Source organism: Diabrotica virgifera, chromosome 1, assembly GCF_917563875.1.
Source record: "Diabrotica virgifera virgifera chromosome 1, PGI_DIABVI_V3a".
Taxonomy (NCBI): Eukaryota; Metazoa; Arthropoda; class Insecta; order Coleoptera; family Chrysomelidae; genus Diabrotica; species Diabrotica virgifera.
Window position 1 is genome coordinate 35,076,902 of NC_065443.1, and position 26,432 is coordinate 35,103,333.

Consider the following 26,432-nt stretch of genomic DNA (forward strand, 5'->3'; position numbering starts at 1 on the left):
ACGTTTTTCCTATAGGTAATACCTATAGGAACATATTATAACTATTTCCTGATTAGGATCTTTGGCAGGTATTTTCTCCTTTTTTTCAAATCAACGGAAAACAGTGAAACTTATGATTTTTTAGAACAAATATCTTCGAGATTATGGAAAAAAATTACGTATTACAAAGATTGATATACTCATTTATTGTTAATATAATTGCGAAAAAAGGTCGGAGTTGCACAAAAAAATATTTTCTCAATAACTGTTGTAAAAATTAGTGTACAGCTTTGAAATTTTTGTCAAATGATGGTTCTTTGGTGCTTAATATGTGAGCCACCACAGGTGTCAAATGAAAGAGCATGAGCTACATTTTCAAAATAGTTTTAAAAAGTGAATAAAAGATGCCTTTATTAGTAATAAATAATTATGCAAAATATCGTCAATTTTTCTTTATAAACTTTTTTAATAACTTTTTCCAAAAAAGTTAACTTTTTTAGCCTGTTTTAAGTGCACAACTACCAAGTAATACATATTATCTATATCATAATTGATAAAAAATTGTAATAGATATGTATAATTTCTTATATAACAAAATAAAAAGTTTATAAGGAAAGACTTACGATACTTTTGCATAACTATCTATTACTAATAAATGCATTTTTTATTCACTGTTTTTAAACCAAGTTGAATATATAGCTCATGCTTTTTAATTTGACATCTGTGGATTGGTTTGAACGTCATTTTCTTCTGACTTATGTTATTGCAAAAAAAATGCTCTCTATGATAAACAATTTAAATAAAATTTAAACAATTGAATGAATCGCTTTGAAATTTTTATCACATATTAAGCACCAAAGAACCCTTATTTGACAAAAATTTCAAAGCTGTACACTATTTTTTACAACAGTTATTGCGAAAAATATTCTTTTTTGCACGATTGATCATTTTTGAATGTTAACCGTGACAGATTTTACGTCAGTAGGTGACATTTACTAGCAACTCGACGGTAAGTAATCCAACTCGACGGTAAGTACTCCAACCCGACGGTAAGTAACTCACTTACCATCGAGTCAAAATATCTCTTAATTTTAATTTATTTTTTGAAAGAATAAATAAAACTAACGAATTATTTATTAATATTGAAACTTATGATACAATTTGTTAAATTATTTAATGAAATCCCACTTGATTGGGCTGTGGTTTCACTTCTAACAGGAACACCTGCAGAATCGCATACATTAGTAGTATCCAACATTTTTTCTCTTCAAATACGCGATCAAAGTTGAAAACTTATAATTATCAATGCAATCATAAAGAAAAACGGTGGATTTAATCATTGAATATTCTGCCCAGAGGCTTCCAGGAGCTTTCAACTGCATATGTCTTTGAACGAGATATGCCAATAGAGTCTTTTCTTCGATTCTTAAATTCTTGCCTTCGCACCATTTTTTAAAACTTTGGTAGGTATTTTGATAACGGATTTTGGATTTTTTGGGAATAATTGCGGAACAGCCTTCTTCCCAAGCCCGTTCAATTTCTTCAAATTCACTTTCGCTCATATTTTAATTTATAATAATCAAAATTGTACTTAAAAAATTATTGACAACTAAATAAAAACTCAATTCTCCATTGTTGTTATGCACCCTAGTTACTACCTAACAACCAAAGTATCTATCTTGATAAAATGAATGAAACTAGTCAAGGAGACAATATGAAGAAAATGTTTAATTTTATAATTTATAATGGTATCAATCGTGCAAAAAACGTTATAAGCATGTCGAACGTTAAGGGTAACCGATCTCAGACAATAATTGGAGTCGTCGCGCCGCTCCTCCTCCAAACAATTGTCTTCGATCGGTATAAAACCCTTACCGTTCTCCATACTTACTATAATATTTGCAATTCCGACCTTTTTTCACAATTATATTAACAATAAGTGAGTACATATATCAAACCTTGTAATACGCCATTTTAAAGCTTTTTCCATAATCTCGAAGATGTTTGTACTAAAAAAACCATAAGTTTCCCGGTTTTCCATTGATTGGAAAAAAAAATGAAAAATGCCATTTTTTGTCATTGAATTGTTTATAAATAAAAATGGCCGCCAGATCCTACGCAGGAAATAGTTACAATTTGTTCTCATAAGTATTACCTGTCGAAAAAACGCTTCAGTACCCTGGCTGTTCGAGTGTCATGGAAAAAACCTTATTACCCTGGACTAATAGTTGCTTTGGTTCTTTTGTCTACTAATTTCGATAACATCAATCTTTTATTAGAAATAAGCTTGTAAGTCTAATGAAAACCTTTAAAATGTCTTAAATGTTTCTATCCTTATTTGTTGCTTAGAGAGTTGCAAAATAATTGAGAAATTTGGGGCTTTATAAATGCTAATAATTTTTTTAAAAATCAACTTAAAACCTTCGTATTCCATAGAATGTTGGGACTGGTGACAGAGCTGGGCCGGGTACTGATCAATTGTACTCAGGTACAGAGTACCGGGTACTTTTCATATTTGAAGAACGAGTACAGAGTACCGAGTACATTGCTAAAAAAAAGTACTCAGAGTGCAATACAAGTACAATTGCCCGAATTTCTCGGGTACTTATTTCGAGTACTTTTGAATGTAGAACCCGAAAAAAGGTAAGAAGGTAGTAATTATCTTTGCCTCTCTTTTAACATATTTATTTATGAGTCATGAAAACCTAAAATAACGTACAACTCCAACTTATAAGAATTTTAAAAATTGATCATTGATTAATACAGTAAAACCTGTGGCAGATATAGAAAGGTGGCCGATATTTCCAGTTTTTGTAGTCCACAAATACATAAAAGATTATTGGAACTTTGTTTATTTTGTTAGTAAAAGCGAATATAATTCTATAGATAAACGTAAACTACTAAAACTACTTTAATATCCTAATATAAAACAAAACGATACTACGGAAAAAACAGATTGATGTTAAGCTTTTTTAAAGTATTTTTCAACCCACTTTTATTTTTTTAACTCCTTTGAAAATTTGAGTTTTTACACCATATTTTTCGGCCAAATTTTGTGAAAAATTAGTTTAATCTTTAAATTAGATACAAGTAACCTGTTGAAAGTATATTTATTTCGTTGAAATCATATAATAGAAGTATAACTTCTTATGTGCGTATAAAGTACACACACATTATTTTTTTTCATACGCGGGATCCAGACCTATTTGTTTTTTAATCAGGATATCGGTGGTTGGATGTCGTTCTTGTTTGATTAATTTGTTTTTACTTACTTTTAGCATTCGTTCTAACTAATATGTGGTCACTTTCGGTATAAAATTTGTTTCGTAATGTCACGTATAAAATAAACATAGTCACAGTATATGAGTACGTGCACTTGCGTTTCTGCTATGGTTGAACACTATATTCGGCACTCTTCAAAGGTAGAATAGTATACATCGTCTTACACTGCTTATCCCCGGCATATATGTTATATATTTTTTTTAAACTCTACTGGTAAATCAGGATAAATGTGGTATATCCTGTTATACGGAAGCACACTCCATAAAAACGCCGTCTCAATTAAAATGATAAAATAGTATAACATTTCATATACTGTTTTACCGTTGTATGACCAATGGTAATTTTTATCTCTTTCATCGGTATATACGGATAAGTATTTTATATACTCTTTTGGTGTAGCAGTAAATAAGGTAAAACAGTATAATATATCACTTTACAAGCACATTTGAAAAAACTGCACATATTTGCTTTTGTAATAATTATTATAATAACATACTTTTTTTATATTCCAAATTTCACTTGTCTAACTTTAGTAATGACAAAACGGCACAGTAAAAGAATAAAAAGACAGGAGGAAACTCATTAAATAAATGATAATAAATGAATAAGTAATTTATGTACTCTTTTGGTATAATAGTAAATAAGGTAAAACAGTATATAATGTCACTATACAAGCACATTTGAAAAAACTGCACATATTTGCTGTTGTAATATTTATTATAATAACATAATTTTTTTATATTCCAAATTTCACGTGTCTAACTTTATAAATGACAAAACGGCGGCACAGTAAAAGAACACAAAGACAGGAAGAAACTCATTAAATAAATTGCTGTAACGGTAACTGTGTCACTATAAAAAAAAAGATAGTTTAAGACAATGAAGGTAACTGAAAACAGTTTTCAAATGGCAAGAGACTTTTTGAAATAAGGAACAATGGTCGCATTCAAGAGACGAAAAAGTGAGGGAGCAATTCCCGATGGAGCGGTGACCGTTGTGTTTCGTCTTGTGAACGCTTTACTCCCTAAATTCATGACAGCCTATCACTTTCTGTTATATGTGAGGTTATATACTTGCCTCTGCACAATAAATTGTTTTTTACTTCATAATCATGGTCACAGGCCATGGATTGTTTACAGTGTGCGCTATTTTCCAATTGATAAATAGTAAATTCTTGACGCCATCTTTCAACAAGTCTATTGACAAATTAACAGCAGTAGCATACGTTGGACGGAGGTAGCGGAATTAAAATAATTTCACTGTCATGACGACCGTTCCGTAACACGTTTCGCAAGTAGCGCCACATTTGTAGAACGAATTCCCAACAGTTGCGGAACGCTCCGTCACTTTTTCGTCTCTTGTCGCGACAAATGTCAATGAGTGAACCACCGCTCATCTCTATACTTAGTACAACACATCTGCATTCTCTATGCACAGACAGCTATTTATGTTGTTATTCATATTAACTCAAATCACTAACCAGCTTTGTGTTAGCGTCCGTTAATATGTTTTAGTTGAAGTACAATGACACATTTCACAACTAATTGTGGTGGTTGTGGCTATTCATTCGAAACTAAACTCCATGTATGTTCAATTAAATTAGAATTTTAAAAACAATTAAAATAGTTATTTTTCTATAACCACTATTCAAAATGCTCTGCATAGTTTTATGTTAACAAAGTTGATATTTTCTCACAGTATAAGATATATGACATTAGTGTGCAGAAAAGTGACGTTTCATTGCCGGAAAGTTCTTTTCCGCACAGTACTGTTACATTCAACAATAAAATCATAAATATAATTATAAGATGTTTTGATGAAATAGTTTTATTTAAATATTAGATTTGATAGTGCTTTTCAAAACAGAACCGATTTAACTCATGTCCGATAAGTCTGCAAAATTCGCTACGCATTATTTTTGAACTTTTATTTGGTGTTTTACAAATGATTACCTCATTCTGAGTAACGCTATATATTTTGTTTACATCTGTGGTTAAAGTGTGGACAAATATATAACATGTAAGACGATTATTATACTTAACTATCGAATAGAAATTAAATTATGGATATTACAACTGTATTATTTTATTTTATTCTTAATAAACATTTTATAATTATCAATTAACCAATAAAGATTTAGCAATCTCAGCAAGATACGTTAGAATGAATTAGGTATGGTGGAAATCTGTGAATGTATAACGTCAAATGTGACATTATTTTATAATAATTATTTAAACTAGTTTAAATTTAAACAAATTAAGACAGTGCATTAATTTTTTAACTAATTTCTCTGTAATTTGTTTAGATATAAGAAATTAAAATTGATTGGTATTAATTAAATACAGTTTAATATTTATGTTCTGTAAAATAATAGTATTAATTAAATCTTCGTTTGGAAATTGTGATTTTTATTTTTAGCAAAAATTGTGGTTGTAGAAAAAGTAGGTATAGTGTGTAACACGTGTAGAAAGGTAATTTCTCACTCGTTTGAATTGCGGCACTCAGTTGCGCTCGTACCGCAACTTTTCAAACTCGTGAGAAATTAGTACCTTTCTGCACTTGTTGCACAATATACCATTTCCTAACTAGTGCGGAAAGTGATACTTTCACGCACGAGACTGCCGTTGAAAAGCAGTCGAGTGCGGGAAGACAGTTTCCGCATGAGTAGGAACAATACTTTTTCTAGGGCCGTAGGTTTGGAAAGAGGCCACAAAAAATAGAGTTATATCAATTTTTATTTAGAAGTAAAAATACACAAATTAATTCTTTGACAAGGTTGTCAAAACCAAACTTTCAATATAATGGGTTACCACGACGACGATATTGGTTTCCATGACGACGATTTAAAACCATTTTAATTGTGTACTGATCTGACTTTTAAATATTATGTCAAAATAATTTTATTTTATCGAATTATCAGTAGTAATTGCACAAGAGCTCTAAAATTATTGAGTTTTTCCCGAGTGACACTTTGATAGTTTTAATTTCACTAGCCGAAGGCGAGTGAAATTATGTCAAAGTGTCACGAGGGCAAAAATTAGAGATCTCGTGCAATTTGTTGCGATTATTTCATGAATAAAACTGTTCAACACCAAAATTTTATTGTAACTTACTTATGTAAGTACCATTAAACACACAGTTTTTATAAATATTTGACGATTGAAAGTCATCACTTTTATAATTTTTAAAACATTAATAATTGTCATTAATGCCACTGAATGTATTTTTTCGTAGCAACTGAAGGCATCTGACGTAATATACTTGACGCCGGGAAATTATCAAAAATTATCGATTTAATTTAGATTTATGTAGCTTTCTATTGGTCAGAACCTCCTGTGAATGAAATAATCGCGCTAATTTCATTAACACATGAACACAATAAGATACATTTGAAATAAATTATTAGTAAATAATATCTAAATATTAGTTTATTGCATGTATTATAATATATTATAATGCCACATTACAAGGTATTTTACTTTCCCGCACGCCGTGCGGAAAAATTTACTTTCACGCACGCCGTGCTGGAAAGTGCAACTTTCGGAAACGAAATGCGTGCGTGAAAGTGGCTCTTTTAGCACGGCCGTAGAAAATGGTTATTTATGAAAGAGTTCGTGAAGTATGCTTTTTGCGAACGCACGCGATTTTTAGAGCACGAGCGACCACGGTGCGAGTGCTATACATCGCGTAATTTCGCAAAAAGTATTACACGCACAGTTTCATACAATATTTTATCTACGATAAACAAATAAAAAAAACTGTAACTCTTCGTCCCTGCAATTCATTTCTATTCTACAATTTTTAAAACTTTGACATTTAAAAATCCTAACTACTTTCAAACCACAAAACTGTCAAAAATTGTGTTGTAAGTCATTGCTCATATTGTCATCACCATGACAACGTGAAAGTTAAGAATATTTAATTATATGAAAGTGTGTCAATAAACCCATTGAAAGTGTGCGCAAAAGTAAATCCCATTTAAAATACATTGTTACTTCACGCACACTTTCAACCCTTCACGCACTGCTATCTATAATGACAGTTTTAACGAACTAAAAACCTATACTAGTCCAGAGAAATAAGATTTTTCTCGTGACACATCCCCCTCAAGGCCGAAACCAAATTTTTTGAGTAGTATGGATATCTATATTATTAACCTATATGTTTCCTGCAGCCAATTTTGATGATATACATATTTATAAACAAATGAAGATCAAAAAACGCTAAATTTTCGCTTTTTTCGTCTATTACCAAAAAGTTAAGCACTTTAAACAAATTTGAGTGTAAGAAACTCATAAATCGTATAAAAAACTTCAATATGGCGTTCGCTGAATATGTCCATCCTTATTGGTTGCTTAGAAAATTGCAAAATAAATAATAAATTTTGAGTTTTTAAAAATATTCATAACTTATGTAAAAATTAACTTAGAACCTTCTTATCACACGGAATGCTGATACTTCTTGTACTTAAATTATACTTTAAATTTCAAAGCCATTGGTCAAATAGTTTAAAAGTTATTTAATTTGTTTTTCCCAAATTCATTTTTTTTGCAACACTACAAGTCAGAAAATTATGAGGCTACAATCATACTTCGGAGAGTTTATGAAAGAAGAACATTTATACTATTACCATTATTAAAAATAAATGACACAAAATAATTTTAAACAGTGTAAAATTATTTTGAAAAAACATGTCGATTTTTTGCTTACTTATAAACAATTAGAATAACTTTTTAACCGTTACCTGTAGAAAAATTAGCCCCCCCATTTATTTAATTCACATGTTTTTGCAAAATAATTTTGCAATATTTATAATTATTTTTTGTAATTTTTTTTAATTAAATTAATACTGTAAATTTCCTTCTTCCATAAATTATCCAAAGTATTACTGTAGCCTCATCATTTTCTGACTTACAGTGTTGCAAAAAAAAATAAATTTGGGATAAACAAATTAAATAACTTTTAAACTATTTGACCAATTTCTTCGAAATTTAGGGCATGAATTAAGCACCATAAGTCTCAGCATTCCGTGTAATAAGAAGGTTCTAAGTTAATTTTTACATAAGTTATAAATATTTATAAAAACTCAAAATTTATGAAAAAGACTAAGTTTTCACTCTAATGGCATATAACATATCCCACCAGAATGAAAACAATGGGAACCTTCTCTGGTTACACCTCCGAGGCTTCTACAATTTGCAAGCCATACGGATGCTGAGACTAAGGAAGATGAGGGAATTCTACAATTTACAATTCACGTCACATCTGCTCAGCGCGGTAAAGTTCCAACGAGACTGGTTCCCTTCATACTCAACACAGAGTAAATGTAAATCAAAAATGAATAACCATTTTCAATTTCGTTGCAAAACGAAAATACAGCCGAACCATATTCCAGTCCAATCAGAGAGTGCTGCAAGCACCTCTACCGGTTTCGAAACTTATTAGTCTCTCATCAGGAGGCACATATGCTGCTCTCCCTGATCCAACCAAAACAAACCCCAGCGTGCAGTCCCGAATTGCAACGAACGAAATGGCATAGATGCCCTAGCGGCAACTGCTAGCAAAAGACTAAGTTTTCACTCTAATGGCATATAACATATCCCACCAGAATGAAAACAATGGGAACCTTCTCTGGTTACACCTCCGAGGCTTCTACAATTTGCAAGCCATACGGATGCTGAGACTAAGGAAGATGAGGGAATTCTACAATTTACGTGAATTGTAAATTGTAGAATTCCCTCATCTTCCTTAGTCTCAGCATCCGTATGGCTTGCAAATTGTAGAAGCCTCGGAGGTGTAACCAGAGAAGGTTCCCATTGTTTTCATTCTGGTGGGATATGTTATATGCCATTAGAGTGAAAACTTAGTCTTTTGCTAGCAGTTGCCGCTAGGGCATCTATGCCATTTCGTTCGTTGCAATTCGGGACTGCACGCTGGGGTTTGTTTTGGTTGGATCAGGGAGAGCAGCATATGTGCCTCCTGATGAGAGACTAATAAGTTTCGAAACCGGTAGAGGTGCTTGCAGCACTCTCTGATTGGACTGGAATATGGTTCGGCTGTATTTTCGTTTTGCAACGAAATTGAAAATGGTTATTCATTTTTCAAAATTTATGATTTATTTTGCAATTTTCTAAGCAACCAATAAAGATAGACATATTAAGGAAACGCCATATTGAAGTTTTTTTATACCGTTTATGAGTTTCTTACTCTCAAATTTGTTTAAAATGCCTATTTTCTTAGTAATAGACGAAAAAAGCGAAAATTTACCGTTTTTTGAACTTCATTTGTTTATAACTATGTATATCATCAAAATCGGCTGCAGGAAATATATAGGTTATTATTATAGATGTCCATATTACTCAAAAAATTTGGTTTCGGCCTGGAGAGGGTTGTGTCACCAACAGGCTATTTTTTTTTTTCCTTATTTCTCTGAACTATACATAATATGACATAGAGTAGATAAAATATTTTTTCTATAGGCCGTACGTTTGAAAAAAAAAAAGCCACAACCAATAGAGTTAGATCAATTTTTATTTATGGGTGAAAATACACAAATTAATACGTTCTTTGACAAGGTTGTCAAAACCAAACTTTTAATAAAATTCGTTACTATGACGACATTGTTTTTCATGACGACGATTCAAAACCATTGCTATTAGTTGAGTTCGCAGGTACCTGTCGGCGACTAGTCTTTGACAATTCCTAAGATCACTTATAGAAATAATACCGTTAGTAGATAAATATACAAGGCATATTTACTTTTAACCTTTTAATTAATGTTAATAACTAATTTTATTAAATTATACTAGGTAAATATAACTTTATATATGTATATTTATCTATTAACGGTATTATTTATATTGGGTGAGGTTAGGAATTCTCAACGACTAGTCGCCGACAGGTACCCGCCAACGCAACTATTGCCTACTGATTTGGCTTTTGAATAATATGTCAAAATAATTCCATTTCAACGAATTATCCCATCAATTTCATTAAAACATGAACGCAATAAAATAAATTGGAAATAAGTTAATAGTGCAGCCGATATGTGAAACAATTCTGCATATAGTGATAGAAGTATATAATTTGGACCACATATACTACACATAAAAAGGTTCAAATTTAGATGTGACTCCATCTCAGATTTTGCCTTTTACATAAAATGGCGGGTATTCAAAATGGCGACTATACATATGTGACTAATAGCACGATAACTTTTAAACGAGACGTCAGATTTTAACCAAATTTGGTGTATAGGTTCTTTTTTATTTATATGATCGAGGTCTTGAACTGGTAGAATCGGATTAATAGAAGTTGTGTTTTCCTGGTTTTTATGTAAAAATATGTTGTTTTTTTTTATTCTTTCACCCTGTATGTATTAATTTTTCAAAAAGCCAATACCGCAATTGAAAAGAGCGTAAAAATATTTTTTAGGAAGTATTTACAAATTTTAGTTATGTTAATTATCATTTAATAAATGAATAACGTATCTTCATATGTACCTATGTGCGGCAGATTCGTGCAAATATTAAAAGAATTATTGTGCATTTAATGGTAGAAGCATATAATTTGAACCACATATACTACACATATACATATAAAGGTTCAAATTTAGATATGACTCTATCTCAGTTTTTGTTCCTTTTACAAAAATGGCGGGCATTCAAAATGGCGACTATATATATGTGACTAATAGCACGATAACTTTTGAACGAGATGTCAGATTTCAACCTTTGTTATATAGGTTCTTCTTCTTTGGTAAATAAGATGGAGGTCTTGAACCGGAAGATTCGGTTTACCAGAAAATGTGTTTTTACTGTTTTTTATGTAAAAATATCTTGTTTCTTTTTCAATTATTTCACCCTGCATATATAATTTTTTCAAAAAGGTAATACCGCCGTTAAAAACACTGTAAAAATATTTTTTAGGGAATATTTTGAACTTTTTAGTTATGTTAATTACAATTTAATAACTGCAAAACCTATGTTCACATGTAAGTATGGGCGGCAGATTCATTTTTGTAAAAGACAAAATCTGAGATGGCCTTATATTTAAATTTCAACCTTTGTATGTGTCGTATGTGTGGTCTAAATTTAATGCTTCTACCATTAAGTGCCCACTAACTCTTTTATTATAATTTGCACGATTCTGCCGCACATAGGTAACCTACATGTGTGAAGATACGTTATGCATTTATTAAATAGTAATTAATATAACTAAAGAGTTCAAAATATTTCTTAAAGAATATTTTTGCGCTCTTTTCAATGCCGATATTTTAAAATGTACAGGGCGAAAGAATTGAAAAAACTTTTGGTAAACCGATTCTTCCGTTTCAAAAGTTAGATCTTATACATCAAAAAAAGAACCTATTTACCAAATTTGGTTAAAATCGGACTTTCCGTTCAAAAGCTATCGTGCTATTGGTCATATATGTATAGTAGTGGCCTTTTTGAATGCCCGCCTTTTTGTAAAAGGCAAAACCTGAGATGTCCTCATAGCTAAATTTGAACTTTTGTATGTGTCGTATATGTGGTCCAAATTATATGCTGCTACATATATATCTTATAAGCTTCTAATAGCTTATAAGCTTCTAATATTTGCACAAATCTGCCGCACATAGGTAAATGTGAAGATAAGTTATGCATTTATTACATGACAATAATTAACCTAACTAAAAAGCTCAAAATATTTCCTAAAAAATATTTTTACGCTCTTATCAATGCCGGTATTATCATTTTGAAAAATTAATATATAAAGGGTGAAAGAATTAAAAAAAAAATAATATATTTTACATAAAAAATCAGGAAAAACACAAATTTTTGGTAAACCTATTCGTCCAGTTCAGGAGCTTGTTCTTATGCATCAAAAAAAGAACCCATATACCAAATTTGGTTGAAGTCGGATTTTCGTTTAAAAGAAATGGTGCTATTAGTCACATATGTATCGTCGCCATTTTGAATGCCCGCCATTTTTGTAAAAGGTAAAATTTGAGATGGCCTCATATCTAATTTTGAACTTTTATGTGTATATACCTGTAGGTATATGTGGTCCAAATTATATGCTTCTATCATTAAATGCACAATTCTTATAATATTTGCACGAATCTGCCGAACTATAATAAATAATATCTAAATATTAGTTTATTGCATGTGTTATAATAGGTATATTATAACGCTATCATATTACGAGCTATTCTACTTTCCCGCTCTGGTACGTGAAAGCTCAACTTGCGGAAACGAAATGCGGACGGGAAACTAGCTGTTTTAGCACGGCCGTAGAAAAAAAATTTACTATGAGTCTATTAAACTAAAGTTGTTATTTATATAATTGTGGTTTTAGAACAACTAAGCAATAATTTTGTTTCTCTTTATATAGTTATACTTCTTTAGGCGCGATTGGAAAAAATGTTGACAGTGTTCCATTTTGGTAAATGTCAAATGTCACAGAATTCATCAAACATTTTTAGCCCTTCGCGCAGATGAATGACGGCTGATTGGTCAGGATCGTCATCTGATTTTCATGAATTTTTTAAATGTTTCGACAGTTCGAGTGAATGGCGATACTTCTTCTTCTTGCTGTACCGTCTCCTATCGGAGGTTGGCTACCATCAGAGCAATCTTAACTTTGTTGGCTGCAGCTCTGAACAACTGTATTGAACTGCACCCATACCACTCCCTTAAATTTCGCAATCAGAAAATCCTCCTACGTCCCACATTTCTCTTTCCCGAGGTTTTTCGTTGGATTATGAGTCTTAACAGAGAGTAATTTTCTCCTCTCATTATGTGGCCTAGATACTTCAGTTTTTTCGTTTGTATGGTTTTTATGACCTCTCATTTCTTCCCCGTCTTCAGCAAAACATCTTGATTTGTTACTCTTTCTGTCCATGGTATTTCCCACATTCTCCTGTAACACCACATCTCGAATGCCTCAATGTTTTTGATGTTTATCTTTTTCAGTGTCCAAGCTTCCATGCCGGACAGCAGAACGGAGAAAACATAGCATATTAACATTCTCGTTCTTAAGTTTATATTTATGTCTCGGCTGCATAGGAACTATTTCATTTTGACAAACGACTGTCTCGCTATCTCAATGCGCCTCTTGATTTCTCTTGTCTGGTCATTAGTATCAGTGAAGCAAACCCCTAAAAATTTGTAGGACGTAATTCTTTCAACTGGCTGATTATTTATCGTTAAATTCACATTGGTGCATAGCTTCTTCGTTTCAATAATGAATTTAGTCTTTTTGATGTTTATTTTTATACCATACTTATTGGTATGAGTGTTTATGTTTTCCATCAAATACTGTAAATTTGCTAGGTTATCTGTTACTATTAGCGTGTCATCAGCGTATCGTATATTGTTAATTAACTCTCCGTTAATGTTCATATCAATGTTTTGCTCTAGGAGCGCTTCGTGACATATTGTTTCGCTATATATATTGAATAGTAGTGGAGAAAGCACACAACCCTGACGCGACACGGAATGGCGACACGGAATGGTGTTTTCTTTCCTTTTTTAGTTTTTTGGTATTATTGAAAATATTAAAATTAGTTTAATTTTTAAATAAAAATATGTTTAGGGTACATTTATTTCGTTGAAATAATAATAATAGAGTATAATTTCTTACGTCCATACATAATATACGCTGTGAGCTCGTAGGTAAAGGGGATATTTAAAATTTCGCGAGCGCCAGTAGTGACAAATCAGTGAACGTTCGGTGGAAATTTGACATAAATGTCAAAGTGATTAATTTAAAACATTGAAATTAAAAATATTAATAGGAAAAAATATTAGTTGGTCAAAGATGTGGTGTATATTTTTGCCTTAAAATATACTTACGTTTTAAATACTGAATTTAAATTTTTTTAATATATCGTAATATGTAATTATAAGCGCAATCTACACGATAATTGTGAAAGTATCCGAAGTAAGAAATTAATATTTCATTAATAGAACGTTTAAATGATCAGCAAAATCTTAAAAAATCGATTACAATTTAATTAATTTTTTGCGTTGTAAACATTAAGCGATAACAATTAAATAATAGATCTAAAAATTACCGGCGAAAGTTGCATTAGTAATCCGCTAATAGCGACACCAGCGAAGCTCAGAGCGTATACACACTCTTTTTATTTGATAAATAATAACAAGTTATTGTCAGAAAATAATTATAAGTTGCGAGTAAAAAAGGAATCCAACCAATGATATTGATTATGCAGTGTGTAACAAAAAGTTAGAATATAAATTAAATTACACATTCTGGGACTAAAATCAGTTCGTTACCTTAGTACAAATGTGCACATAATAATTATTAAACTTTTGCAACAGTGGTAATCTTTGACATTATCTATCATAGTCGCGCTAAATGGAAGTAATAGAAAACGATTTTATGATTAATAAATAGATACTTATAAAAATAAAGCAAAATGGGTGAAAATTTTATGTTAAGATAGGTATTTAGAAAGGTATTTGCATGAAATATCTAATAATAAAACAATAATAAATAATAATTTTTTGTTGTGAAGCGAAACAAATTTCGATTTTCGCATAATTTTGGAACGGTTTTTAATGGACTTTTTCTTGGAAGGTTTCACTTTATTTTTCGTTTGATTTACTTTTTCCATTTTGTTAAACTATTGATAATATTTTTAGAATAAAAAATCCTCCTAAAACTTTATATACTCGCATTTGAATTCGAAATATTTTTACGTAAAATACACTTACCTACCTGCATATAACTAAATCTCACAATTAACAACAATCTATTCTTTCAAAGAGGCTAACAACTTATACAACAACAACAAAAAATATATAATAAATTAACTATCAATAAACAATACTTTCCTATGAAACAACAAAAACGAATTATTAAATTAACACACTACTGCACTGAACAGATATCTATAAAGATGACAGAACAGATTAGAGAAAATCTGACGCAGGTTTGTACATAAGTACATTTACCAGCAGTAGTCGTAACGTAATTGTGATAACCATAGTTTTACTTAAGTTGTTATTTGTCAATTTGACAGTATTTAACTAGCCATTTAAATTTAATGCCCTAGGGCGTTAGGGAGTTGTTTTTAAAAATAACGCCCTAGGGCATTATATCATACGTAACTGACTTCGAAATTATGTTATTATTTGTCAAATAATATACCAGTCGGGCATTAAATTATTAATGTCCGGCTGGTTTATTATTTGACAAATATTGACATTATTGCGAAGTCTATTAAGTACGATATAACGACCAAGGGCGTGTTATTGAAAGATAACGCCCTAGGGCCTATTAAATTTAAATAACGAGTTAAATACTGTCATGTTGACAAATAAAACTCTAAGTAAAACTATGGTTACCACAATTACGTTACGACTATTTCTGGTAAATGTACTTATTTAAAAACTAATTAATTCAAAATTCATGCAATTTTTTTGCATATAAACAATAATTTATTCGGACATTAAACGCTGAAGGCACCACGGGTATTATAATAATAACGCTTTCGGTCAACGTATATACCTCGAGCCGAAGGCCCTCGGTCTATACACCAAAGACCTCAAGCGTTATTATCTTTATAATACCCTTGGTACCTTAATAACTGTAATAACAAAAAATAATGGTTATTATAAAATATATTATAATGGTTATAAAACTAATTGTATATTATGTATAAGTAGTTAGTTCAAATTTATAAATACAATGTTTAATACATAAAGGTTGAAATTTAAATAACAAAATACCAATTTTGCCAAAAATTTACAAAGGGACGAAGATGTGGCAACGTTTCACCTTCACATAAAGATTAGAAGCATGTAATTTATTTTAAGCTTGGGAGGCAATTCGTATGTGACCATTTTAGAGACAGGTAGGATACCCTTTTTCGGGAGGCATTTCATATGCGGCCGATACAGGAAGTAGCAATAAGGGATGAAAAGGGAAAGGTAGTGCAGTAACTCTAAAGGTTTTCACCTCCTATTTTGTTAAACCTCCATCGATTTGCATGAAAATTGGTGACTAGTTAGAGCATACCTCAAGAAATTAAACTGGTTTGGTGTCAACTTGCACTTTTACCCTGTTGGTGAATACCACCCCTTCTCGCGGGCGAAAACAATCTTATTAAAAATAACCCCACAAATCGATAGAGGGACAAATTTTAAGTAAAATTTGTTATATCATGTTATTAAAATAAATCAATACTTTTTGAGTTATTAAAGATCAAAGATTGGTCTATTTAAGAGCATATGCGTGAAGTTAAGGATGATAAAAAGAACATATTAATACATTGTATGTTAGTAAAATATTATTTTTATATTATTTCATTATAACATTATAAACTAACATTTACATAACATTTACGAACAGACATGTAAATTGTCCACATGTTACAATAAACCACCAAGTTATCCCAGTGAAGGCTGAAGTCAAATATTTAGGTATTCACCTTGATCAGAAACTAACATGGAAAGCGCACATTAAAGCTAAAAAACAACAACTCCAAATAAAAACCAGACAAATGAATTGGCTTCTTGGTAGAAGATCACAATTATCCATAGAAAACAAACTGGCAATATACAAAATAATACTAAAACCTATATGGACCTACGGGATTGAACTATGGGGATGTACGAAACCATCAAACACCAAAATTCTGCAGACATACCAATCAAAAACTTTAAGAATCATTGCAAATGCACCCTGGTATATTTCAAACCAAACATTACATGAGGACTTAAAAATACCATTCATAAAGGATGTAATAGGACTGCATGCGACCAAACATAGAAAAAGAAGTATCAATCACAACAACGAGCTGATTTCCACGCTTTCCAATCGTCAATTACCAGTTAGGAGACTCAAGAGACAGTGGCCAGAAGACTTGTGTGAGTGACATTTGTGTTAGTGAATACAGTGGTGAATAAGGTGAACCGGCACTGGCCGGCAACACCTACAAAACATTACATAATTATCAGTTTTACTTAATACTCTTTTGTACAGAGTAGATTGTAAATTTGCAAGTTTTCAAATAAAAAAAAAACATTATAAACTGAATATGTCCAGAAACGTAGGGTGTCCAATAATGGGTACATTTGACATATTCGAATACACTTTTGCTAAATTTGTAATATCTAAATAATATAAAAATAATATTTTTAGTAGTATACAATTATTTATATATTTATGTTCTTTTTATTATCCGTAACTTCACGCAATGTGCTCTTAAACAGACAAATCTTTGATCTTCAATAAGTCAAAAAGTATTGATTTATTTGAATAACATGATATAACAAATGTTACTTATAATTTGTCCCTCTATCGATTTGTGGGATTATTTTTAATAAAATAGTTTGCACCCCCGAGAAGGAGTGGTATCCACCCCCAGGGTAAAAGTGCAAGTTGGCACCAAATCATTTTTATTTCTTGGGATATGCTCTAATTAGTCACGAATTTTCATGCAAATCGATGGAGGTTTAACAAAATAGGAGGTGAAAACCTTTTAAGACAACACTAACTTTCCCATTTCATCCCTTATTGCTACTTCCTGTATCCAGTGAGGTGTCAGCCTGAAAGGGCTCATAATTATCAATATACAATAGATACATTTCACATGCCAAACTCCATATTACTTATGACGATGATTTTTCGGCTCTAGCTCTTAGACTATTAGTTTAGGAACATGATCACAAAGCAGTAAATTAGTTATTTTTCTAAATAGTGCGGAAAGTGATACTTTCAAGCACGAGACTTCCGTTGACCCGAACGACGCGATAGCGGAGTTCGGGCAAGCAGTCGAGTGCGGGGAAGATACTTTCCGCATAAGATAGGAACAATATTTTTTCTAGGGCCGCACGTTTGGAAAAAAGCCAAAAAAAAAATAGAGTTATATCAATTTTTATTTAGAAGTGAAAATACACAAATTAATTTTTTGATAAGGTTGTCAAAACCAAACTTTCAATATAATGAGTTACCACGACGACGACGATATTGGTTTCCATATAGACAATTGAAAACCATTGTAATTGTCTACTGATCTGACTTGTAAATATTATGTCAAAATAATTTTATTTTATCGAATTATCGCGCTAATTTCATTAAAACATGAGCACAATAAGATAAATTTAAAATAAATTAGTAAATAATATCTAAATAATATTAGTTTATTGCATGTATTATAATATATTATAATGCCATATTACAAGGTATTTTACTTTCCCGCACGCCGTGCGGGAAAATTTACTTTCACGCACGCCGTGCGGGAAAGTGCAACTTTTGGAACGAAATTCGTACGTGAAAGTGGCTCTTTTAGCACGGCCGTAGAAAAAAAGTATTTCAATATTGTAATTCGTAATCCTTATTCAAATAACTCGATAGCGACATTGATAGCTGAAATTTATGGTTTTTTAATAACTTTTCCGATATTATTTTTTTACCGAATATCGATTAATTATTGAAACGGCACTCTAGAACTTATCCATTTTTACCCCCAAAACAAAAAATAAAACAATTCTACAAAAACATAATATATAAAAAAAATAGTAATATACAGTGGAACCCCGATAAGTCGGCCTCCGATAACCCGGAAGCCCGGCTAACCCGGACTGACTTTTATCAGACAAAACAAACATTTTCTCACTTTAACTGAGCATTTTACCAAGAAATAAACAATACTCTATACAACTGTACGTAATTTAGATGAACTGTGCATATGTATTTCATGTTTTTGCAATTATAATCCAATTTATATGTAAGTATACCGTATTTTATTAATTTTTACCATATTTTCCGGCTAACCCGGATTTTCGATAACCCGAATCGGCCGCGGTCCCGATTAATCCGACTTATCGAGGTTCCACTGTACTTAAAGTTTCGTTTTCGAAGCTTTTGCCATTAAGAGTAAACAGTAGCGATCAACAGGTAGCAACAAAATATAACTTCGGGAGATAGTATCATAAACTTTGGCAACAGTGGTAATCTTTGACATTATCTAAAATTAATATTTTGACAATATCATTATCGCGCTAATGGAAGTAATAGAAAACGATTTTATTATTAATAAATAGATATTTATAAAAATAAACCAAAATGGACGAAAATTTTATGTTAACATAGGTATTTAGAAAGGTATTTGCATGAAATATCTAATAATAAAACAATAATAAATAATCATTTTTTGTTGTGAAGCGAAACAAATATCGATTTTCGCATAATTTTGGCACGGTTTTTAATGGACTTTTTCTTAGAACGTTTCACTTTATTTTTCGTTTGATTTACTTTTTCCATTTTGTTAAACTATTGATAATATTTTTAGAATAAAAAATCCTCCTAAAACTTTATATACTCGCATTAGAATTCGAAACCTACATATATAATTAAAACTCACAATTAACAACAATCTATTCTTTCAAAGAGGCCAACAACTTATAAAACAACAACAAATATATAATAAATTAACTATCAATAAACACTACTTTCCTATGAAACAACAAAAACGAATTCTTAAAAAATTAACACACTACTGCACTGAACAGATATCGATAAAGATGACAGAACAGATTAGAGAAAATCTGACGCAGGTTTGTCAAAATGACAGTGATAATTTCTCTATGTTGCCTAATTAGTTATTTAGTTATAATAATATGTTCGAGTTCTTGTTAGAAATAAAAAATTTTAGTAGTTCCAAGATTACACAAAATCTAGGCATGGGATAAAAAAGTTTATTTGAAGAAAGTTTTTTTTTTCTTCTTAATGGCGGTACAGGCTCCTTTTTTCTATATTTTATTTTGTTATAGAGTAATTTCCACGTACTAACATATTCCTGAAATTTGGCTCTGTACCGCCACTCTTTATTATATTACGAATATGTGTGCCAAATATCTCGACAAAATATTCAAAATTAGAGCCGAAATCTTGGAACGCGTTTGTTGCTACCTGCTGATCGCTACTGTAGCCTCTTAATAACTTGCTCTGAAAAATGAAAATGTCTCGAAAACTGACAAATTTAGGCATAGGGAATATTATACAAAAATTAAAGTACGGTAATGATATTTTTCAAAAGTAATATAAAATACAGGGTGTTTCATTTAAAATTTCTGAGAAAAGAATGTACTTGCGTTTTGACTCACCCTGTATTCGATATAAGGAAAATTAGCAATATCAACCATTCTTAAAAATTTTCACAATCAACAAAAAAATATGGCACCAACGAACCATCGCTGTTGTGCTTTTTTTTATTTATACAGGCAGCTGAATTTGTTACGATTTTTCATATAAAATTGGTTATAACTTTGTAAAAGCCCTATATAACATAACAAACCTTTATAGTTTTGTGAAGGGGAAGTTTAGAGGATTTCGAATATAAAATAAAATATAGGGTGTTACATTAAAAAAAACATAAGTTTGGTCTGCCACTATGTTATCGAACAATCTAACTAATTTCGTAATGTGAAGCTGAAATTTGACCACAATTTTTATTATTAACTTTTATTGCTATCTAGTACTATAGCGGATCTACTGAGCTTTATCACACTCATCAATCACCCGGTATATTGAATTTAAATTATTTTAGGACGAAAAATTTTTTGGTCATTCCTTTTTAAACCACAGTAATGTCTGGCAATTACAGTTCATATGTCTAATAATATTAAAAAGTAATGACAAAAAATTTTTTCGTCTTACATTAATTTTAAATTCGATATGTTTACCTGTACAAGTGTGCTACGCAGTAATGAACGCAACCTGTATCAGTAGCCAGATGGCCGGTATAGTTATTTGCTATCACAATTTTGCTGCACAATTAACAATAAAAAACAAAACCAAACAGGATATTCTTTACAAAAATTGATGTACACATTATATTATGAAATTTTCGCCCTTCTCCGGCCATATTATATCACGTGATTTGGAATGGTCCATTGTTGCAATTTGTTATATTATATTTGTTAAAGGAACTTGAATAAAGTATCATTTGTAGTAGGTACTTAATGTCTTTAAAAATTGGGATATTTTATGCTCTATTTTCAGTATCCTCAAATAAAAACACTAAGTATGTGTTCAAAACCTAGTCATAAATAAAATGCAGACATAAAAATAGTTACTAAAAAACAAGAGTATTTTTTGCCAAATTAATATGTGTTCACTTTTATTTCAAACAAAACAGAAATTCGAAAAGTTGAGTCCTTTACGTTTTCTACTCTTGTAAACATTTTTCGAATTGGCACTTATAGTCCAGGAACCGAAGCTTTTCACCCCGCAATTTTTACAGAATGGATCGATTTGCTTGAAAATTTGAGAATAAGTAGTGGATGGTCCAAGGATCAAAATCTATATGATGCCGAAAGGCGCTTTTATTATGGGGGTGGTTGACACCCCATCTCGGGGGTGGAAATTTTTTATTATATTTTAACAGCAAAAGTTGATAAAAATATTCATTCTAAGCAGAAAATGTTGTATACATTTTTATGATAAAACTAATAGTTTTCGATTTATTCGCTATCGAAAGTGTTAGTTTTGTATGGAAAAAATCAATATTCTTCTATAACTCATTTACTATTCACTCAATTTTTGTCGTAGAAAAAAATTTTTTACACCAAGTTCTTAAGAATTAAATAACCTACCATATCATTTTTAAACATTTCTTCTTATCTTTGATGCTAATCTTTCTATTTTGAAGAAAATGGCATTTTTTGCAAAACTAAAAATGTTCTTTATTCGCTTTTAACTACAGTTTTTTAAAAACTAATCATTTTAAGCCAGACAAACTTCTAGAATCTATTAATAATACACAAATAAAGAAGAATGAATAAGGCCAACGCCTAAAAACACCGCTAACTTGCATTATTATGCTTACAATTGGATTTCTCCTTTTTTTCTCAAAAATACATGTTGAATTTTTAACCGTAACTTTTCTATTTTGTATCTTAGAAAGTTTGATATAAAAGAATGTTGTAGGTTTTTACAAGATCTACAAGTTTATTAATATTAGATATTATTAAAATGCTTAGTCACAAAAAGAGGTGACGTTGAAAGGGTTGGTAAAGGTGGTTTTTGCATGCTATTACAAGTTTTAATTGTCAATAGCTCACTTAATTTTTGTCATAGAAAAATTTTTTGCATACCAAATTCTTGGGAATTAAATTGGCTATAATTTAATATTTAAACATTTTTTCACATCTCTGATGCTAATCTTTCTATTCAGAAGAAAATGCCATTTTTTCGAAACTACAAAAATTCGTTAATCGCTGTTAACTTCATTTTTCTTTAAACGAATCATTCTAAGTCGGTCAAACTTTTCGAACTTATTATTAATACATAAATAAATAAGACCAAATAAGGTCAATGCCTAGTTTTAATTAGGGTGGTGATTACGGGGTTGCTTCCGACCACTTTTGCGCTTAAAAAAATAGGGACTTACATTTTTTTCATTATAAGTCACTTAATTTTTGAGCTAGAGACTTCTTTTTTATTTCTAGGGATATATATTTTTAAATTCTTTAAATAAGTTGTAACAGGTTATTCTCGAAAAATGCATATTTTTCCCGTCTTTTGACTTTGAAACTACAATATTTAACATTTGACAAAGGAGAGCTAACATATAATAAAGTATATCTTGATTACTGTTGGTCTTAAAGAATATTAAAAAAGACGGTTTTGTGTATTTTTTCAACTAATATATTTTTGTTAAGTAAGGTTGTTTTGATAAAACGAAAACTTTTGGAGTTATTAGCAGAAAACTGATTAAAAACATTGATTTTTCGATATAATACTAACACTTTCGATAGCGAATAAATCGAAAATTATTAATTTTATTGATAAAATGTGTAGAACATGTTTTGCTTAGAATGAACGCTTTTACCAACTTTTGCGGTCAAAATATAATTAAAAATTTCCACCACCAACAGGGGGTGGCAACCACCCCCAAGGTAAAAGCGCCTTTCGGCATCATATAGATTTTGATCCTTGGACTATCCACTACTTATTTTCAAATTTTCAAGCAAATCGATTTATTCTGTAAAAATTGCGAGGTTTTGTCCTATTTCAAGCTTCATTACTTGGACTATTACAGTGTTTCGACTCGGGATAGCCGATTTGTGACGTCTGATTCAATGATCGAGCTGTTTTGAGGCATCAAAAATTTAATGCTTTAAAATTGTAAAACACACAATTATCAATGTGTTTCTAAACATGCAACTTGCATTTTAATTTTGAGCAAAAATATTAGTTGCTGTAATAATAATATTGGATATATAGTTCTTCTGTTAAAGTATTTCTCATGATCATCTTTCAGTGCGTCACAGTTTTTCGATTTCTTTCTAACGCATTAAATTGTATGTAACAGAAAAAAGGCACGTCGGTGATTACATTTCGTCGGTGACATTTTTATAACATTTATTCTAGTTATTCTAGTTGTCGATAGATGGCGCCATAATAAAAAAATAATTTTTTTAATTAGATAATAATATTACAAATATAATCTGTATAATTTATAAGACTATACAAATCAAAGAAAAAACCATTTTATAAATGCAAGAAACACATTTGATTGGTTTTTATTCCAAATTGAAATTAAAATGTGACAACTGTCAGATTTAACTAAAATATCATGTTAGAATAAATGTCATAAATGTGTATTATCACGGACTTACCCTTTTTCCTATCATTCGTTACGCAACTGAAAAATGATCATGAAAAGGGCTTTACTCTCTACTACTGTTTAAAAATACTTTTTTGCTTAACCTTTAACTACCCGCGCATCAAGTTATAACATAACTACACGCGTGGCATACTTTGTACGCCACAAGGAAATACACTTAAAAACAGCGGATTTGTTTAATTTCTTTCTGAAAAAATACAATCAGTTGTTTGTTATAAACCTTATTCAGCATCAGTGAATACTTGGAGTTCCTTTTCAGTAAGCCAATTGGGATTTATAACTGGAATCATGGAATAACTGGATTCCATGATAAATAAAATTACTAATAAAAATTTTTTTTAAATGTGATTTTTTACAGGAGAGAAAGTATTGTTTACAAAGAAAAATATATTTTTTGCCATAATGGCTAAAAAACAATTAAAATATGTTCTTATATTACGACTTATATAGTAATATAATCCTGGGGTATATTGTCCACCACCGGAAACAACAAATAATAAAATGTAAATTACGATCTTTCCAGAACGCCGATTATAACGAAACTAAAACCAAATTGTAAAGCACATTCCAGTGATAGGTAAAAAAATAAGCAAGGTCAAAAATTAAATTTTTAAATATATTTCCAATAGAATTCTTATATCTGGCGTACGAAGTACGCCAGCGCGTGTAGTTAAAGGTTAATTTTTAGATTTTTAGTTTATCCTTCGTAATTATTGCTGTAAGAATGATAAAAAAACTGTAAAACCTTGAGAATAAACTCACGTAAACCCAACTCTATTTAACGTTCCTCCTGGTATATACCATGGTCACAAACACCAGAATCTACTTAATATTCGTATTGCTCGGTGCCTCCGTCTTATAATTTTCATCCTGTGATCCAGAGCTCCATTTACTGCCAGAGTCAGGTATATATTTGATACCGCTATCAATAACTGATTCATCCTCAGTCGCATACATATCATATAATCCACAATTAGTATTGCAGCCCGCAGGGTACGCGAATTATGAAACAGACCGAAGCTAAATACCGGAGATATGTTAGACAAAGTCTATCCCTTAGCTTTATCATATTACCGATTGCCGTATCTGACTGCAATATCAGAAATGCCCATCCATCTCTCTGATAATTATAAACTATCGTAAATTTCAAAGTAATTCGCAAAGTACAAAATCCAAAAATAAAGCTTGTCACGCACCGGGAGCTAAACTATAATATATTATTATGTATAACTTTATCAATCAAAGATAGAGTAAAAATTTAAAATTTTAATTAAAACGCGGGTACATAAATTTGATACACCCTGTATATTGATTTGTAACTATTTAGTAGAAGGTAGCTTTTACGCAGTGGGTTTCTCCTTAGTGAGTCTTTCCCTGCAGACTTGAAGACATTTGTAAATACAATGAAGTGAAATGACAATTTATTTCGGATTATAATTTAAAAAGATTGTTTGTTACGGGAAGGTAAAATCCACAGGTAGTTGTAATTGCTAGTTTTTAGACAAATAAAGGTAGAGAGATTTGGAATTTTAAGTCTGTTTGTTTTAAGCACAAGAGTATTTGTATAATTTCCGAAAAGTGATTAGGATGAGGCAAACCTAATAAAATTTCACGTAATTTTTGTTGCAATTAATGTTTGGTATAAATAACTACGAATACCTTACAAATTAAAGCAGTTAGGTATAGGGAATGCTTAAGAAATAAAAAAGTACTATAAAATATCATTTCATTACTATATTAAAATACAGGGTATTCCATTTAAGAAAACTCAGATAATACTCATTCCGAGTTCGACAAACCCTGTATACTAAAATTAAACATTTCGCTATATTAATAGTTTTTCGTAATAATAGTCTATACTAAAAATCACTTTAACATAAACGGAGTTTTTGATATCAAATCAGTACAATTCTACAGGCTGTGAAGTTTGCTACAAAATTTATAAAAAACCGTAACTATCTTTTAAACTACCCTGTATAATATTACAAAACCTCATATTTTAAGAAAAAAGACATCGAGGAGAATCCAAAAATGTAAAAATATACAATGTCCCATTTAAAAAACGAAGTTACAATCAACTTCCGGTATAACCGGAAGTAGCAAAGAGACCAAAATATTTTCATTACATAGTTCATACATCGGAAACCCTGTATTCCAATTTTCATGATTCCGTTACTATTAGTTCTCGAGATATTTCTACTAGGCCCTTTATCTGCCTCACCCTATATAGTTGACCAATTTCTTAGTTACCACAAACATGTAATTATTGACGGCAACCAAATTGAAGTAAGAAGACTAATAAACTCCTGCCCAGAGATTAATCATATCTAGTGTATCTCCTACTATACCTAATAGCATAATTGAAGAGCACCTAAAAACTATGGGTATAAAATCCGTCTCCAACATGACGTTTCTACGAGTAGGCATGCAAGACCCGGAATACAGCCACGTGCCTAGCTTTAGAAGGCAAATCTTCATAAGTCTTTTAGAAAATGAATCGATTCCTGACTCATTCCTAATTTCT

At 30.8% G+C, this 26,432-nt stretch overlaps 1 protein-coding gene across 2 annotated transcripts in view; it reads left to right on the forward strand.

Moving 5' to 3' along the window:
* LOC126882878 (sex peptide receptor) overlaps window positions 1–26,432 on the forward strand; it is a 1,311,932-nt gene that overhangs the window by 737,744 nt on the left and 547,756 nt on the right. The window lies entirely within an intron of this gene.